Source organism: Callithrix jacchus, chromosome 11 (genome assembly GCF_049354715.1).
Source record: "Callithrix jacchus isolate 240 chromosome 11, calJac240_pri, whole genome shotgun sequence".
In the NCBI taxonomy this organism is placed as follows: domain Eukaryota; kingdom Metazoa; phylum Chordata; class Mammalia; order Primates; family Cebidae; genus Callithrix; species Callithrix jacchus.
Genome location: NC_133512.1, coordinates 18152409 through 18156286, shown reverse-complemented (window position 1 = coordinate 18156286; position 3878 = coordinate 18152409).

The following is a 3878-nucleotide window of genomic DNA, read 5'->3' as shown; positions in this document are numbered from 1 at the left end:
TGGTTCCGGCCAAGGCTGGGAGTTTCCTGGAATGTGGACAGGGTCCTGGCCTTGGTGTTCCCATGGCTGCATGCTACATGATACATGGACAGGTAACCTGGGTCTGGTATACTTGCTGGAAATTGGTCCTTTGGGGCTGGATTTTCATTTGGATTATCTTCTCAGGGCCCTGACTATGATTCCCTTGCCTCTGGAGGGGTGGAAGAAGTAGGGACAGTTCCACAGTTTAGGGTAGGGATCAAAAATCTGCTTACAACTATTGCCCCAGGTAAATAGCCTGCCTGAGTTTCTGATTCAGTAGTCTGGGTCTGGGGCTCCCACTGAGAAATTGCTTTTCCAAGGAGTTCCCAGGTAATACTGATCCTGCTGGTTGGAAAATCTCACTTCGAAAACAACTGATCTAGGAAGTGTGAACAGTTTATAAAGCCCTTTCATGCATTTGACTGTGACTGAGTACCCCCGTTTCTCTAAGAGATTGTTTATTATTTTCTTATTTTCTTAATTCTTGTTCCCCACTTCCTAACCTTTCGAAAATGCCAATACATAGCCTTTTACCTCACCTTCACCAGACTCTCCCCAAAGGACAAGTTCATCTAACTTGCTTCAAGGTGGAACTCTGAGAGGTAACAGTTGATTTATAAACCCAAGTATGCCCACTAGGGAACTCTCACCCTACAGAAGGTTGCCTGAGGGATAACAGCCTGCTCTCCAATGTGACCGCAGTTACTGGTGGCACTGGAGCTAGTATACAGAGCTCTGCCCTTCCTCACTTCCTCCCCTGCCTTTTAAATTGGCGCAGTGGCTCACGCCTGTAGTCCCAGCACTTTGGGAGGCCTAGGAGGGCAGATCACAAGATCAGGAGTTCAAGACCAGACTGGCCAACATGGTGAAACCCCATCTCTACTAAAAAATACAAAAATTAGCTGAGCCTAGTGGCTCGTGCGTGTAATCCCAGCTACTTGGGAGGCTGAGGTAGGAGAACTGCTTGAAGCGGGACCCCAGAGGCGGAGGTTGCAGTGAGCCGATATCACGCCACTGCACTCCAGCCTGGGATACAGAGTGAGACTCCATCTCAAAAAAAAAAAAAGAGCCACTTTCTGCTCCAAAACTGAAGTGGCACATTTAAAGGGAGGATGCCTGTGCCTCTTCCCCTAAGCTAGTTTCAGAATAAATCACTCTTTATACCAGACTCTGTATGCGGTAAGCAACTAACCTGCTATTTTGTTACACCGTCTCATTGAATCCAGGTAACTCAAAAAGTATTAAGTTAAAATTGATCGGATTTCAGGAGTGCTGTGAATTATTCTGGGAATACTAGAAGACAGAAGGAAGAGTGAGAGTTTTGAATAGCTAATGTTTACCGGGCACTGCTTTGTTCCAGGCACTGGGGAACCATTGATTCAGAGAAGTTAGACAATTTGCCTGAGATTGACCAGCTGGAAATAAGAACAACTCGAACCCCAAAAGTCTGGCTGCTAGGGCCAGGACCACCTTCATACCCTGGTGTTGTACAAATGACAATAAAATACTTGCTACTCCAGAAGTACTGGTGATTATTAAGCTTAAATACCAGATCCTGGGGCAGTCCCGTGCTCTTTAAAGAACAGTTTCTTTTAGTTTCAAAAAACAGAAGCTCACTCAAATTTACCTTGGGTGAAGGAGGAAATGTGTAGACTAAATCTCAGAAGTTACAGAAAGCAAATGAGCTTCATCAACCAATTCTCTCTCTCTCTCTCTCTCTCATTGTAGGCTCTTCTCTATGGTACCTTAGCAAATCTCTATTTTCTTCTATCATTTGGTTTCCACCACTTATTCACATGTGATCTCACAGCATTGTGTTGTCTGATACCCTCACTGTAAACTAGGTCAGTCTCACCCTATTTCCCAAATAGATGATCTAACAAAAGAATTGGAGAGATTGGGGCATTGTTTCAATCTTGGCCAGTGATTAACCAGCCTCTGAATTGGCTACCTTGGCTCTGGCGACTGCCAACGGCGGTCTCATGGTATAAACCATAAAACAAAATTTTTTTTTCACAGCCAAAAATATATTTACTGGAATGTTTTTAGTTATGGCTGAAGGCAACAACATTGACAACATTTAGCTTTTGTTTCACCTATAAATGTGAAAATTGCTTGCAAAATAACTGTAATATGAAAAGAACGATATTTTTGCAAATATTGACGGAGTGGTTATGCATCTCTTTCAGCGTAATAATCTGGTACTCTACATAGGCTTCCTGACCTCCAACATGACCCGCTCCCTAATGCAATAACGCAAGTCCTTATACCATTGAAATACTAGCATGAAACATTATCATCAGTGTTTATATACACAAATAATGAACTGGCAAGTATCTAGTTTCAAATCAGATCTTTGAAATATGGAAAAACAGAGGCTAGTTCTCTTTGTCTTAAACATAATTATTAAAAGAACATTTTATTAGAAGGGGAGAAGATAAGTTTGGTCATTAAATGAATTATTTCAACTTTGAAATAAAAATGTTTTGAGATATCACATATACCCTATTACAGTGAAGGCATACCTATTTCCACTAAGCCATTTTCTGGGAGCAACCATGCCTTGTGCTATTTCTGCAGAGCTAAGTGTGGGGAAGGCTGCCAGGGACTTTCCTGAGGTCCAGAATGAGGGACCAAAGTCATAACTGCCATCCATGGCTGCTGCTACACAAACCCATTTCCTCAATGACCAGGACAAATTGCAATGGCACATCTACTATTTGCCTAGGAGTAAAAACGTGGTTTATGTAAATATCAAATGCAGATTAATCGATGGAATCTGGACCAGGAAATCCACCTGGAGCATTGAGGAGGTAGCAATGCTGCAGGGAGATGCTCTCCTGGAAAGGCACAGATGTGTGTCATCTGCTGTCTCCTGTCCTCACAAGCAACTACAGAGCCCAACCACGTCACGGGCCTGGGGAAGTGGTCAAATTTTTCACACATCAGGACATCTCTGGCCCTAAGGTAATTGTTTGAACCAATATCACGACAGCAGTTGAGTTTGAAGCATTTGAGCCCCTCCTTAAAGCTAGACAGGTGTGTCAATGCCAGGGTAAAAGGAGAATGGGATTGGATCTGGGCTCCCAGAGCCCTGTCAGATAGGGAAGATGGAGATTAAACACCCCAGCTATGTCTGGGATGACTCTGGGGTCTGGGTCTTTCTATGCCAGTTATTCTCAAAGGCCAGCATGGTGGAACTGGTTAGGATACAGATCCCTGGAGCGACCCCCGAGGATCTGATTTTGCAGGTCTGGGTGGGGCCCTGGAATCCACATTTTTACTAAGTTTGCAGGAGGTGTGGACACTGCTGGGCTGAGGACAACTTTGAGGAAGAGCTGTACTCCGCATAGCCTGGGGCAGGGGTCATTCTGCCCAGGCATGTGGGTGGTAGTTGTCCCACCACTGATGCAAGAAGAAGGAGTCTGTGAGGACGAGCTCCATGCTGGAGATGGCATGCTTGAAGTGAGTGCAGGGCGCATGGGAGAAATCGTCTGGGAGGTGGGTGCCCACGCGAGTCTGGAGCTCAGGGATTAGGCTGAATTGTAGTCACTGGCGCATCAGTGAAAAGGAAGGTGGCATGACTCGGGAAGAATTACAAGTTCGACAAGGGGGAACTCCTTCTCATGGTCTCTCCCTTCCTCCCCAGCACATTCCCTGACCATTTGTCTTCAGCACTCTGCATTCATGGCATTCCCTGGAGCACTGACGGCACCCAGATCCTGGGGAACTGTCAGGCACCTGCTTCCTGAAAGTCCTCTTTGTAAGTCCCCCCTCAGTTTGTGGTCTGGTCTGGTCCTGCAAGTGTCCCTCCTGGAGGTTCCAAGTCAGCCCTGGCTCCCTGCCTAGAGTTCCTC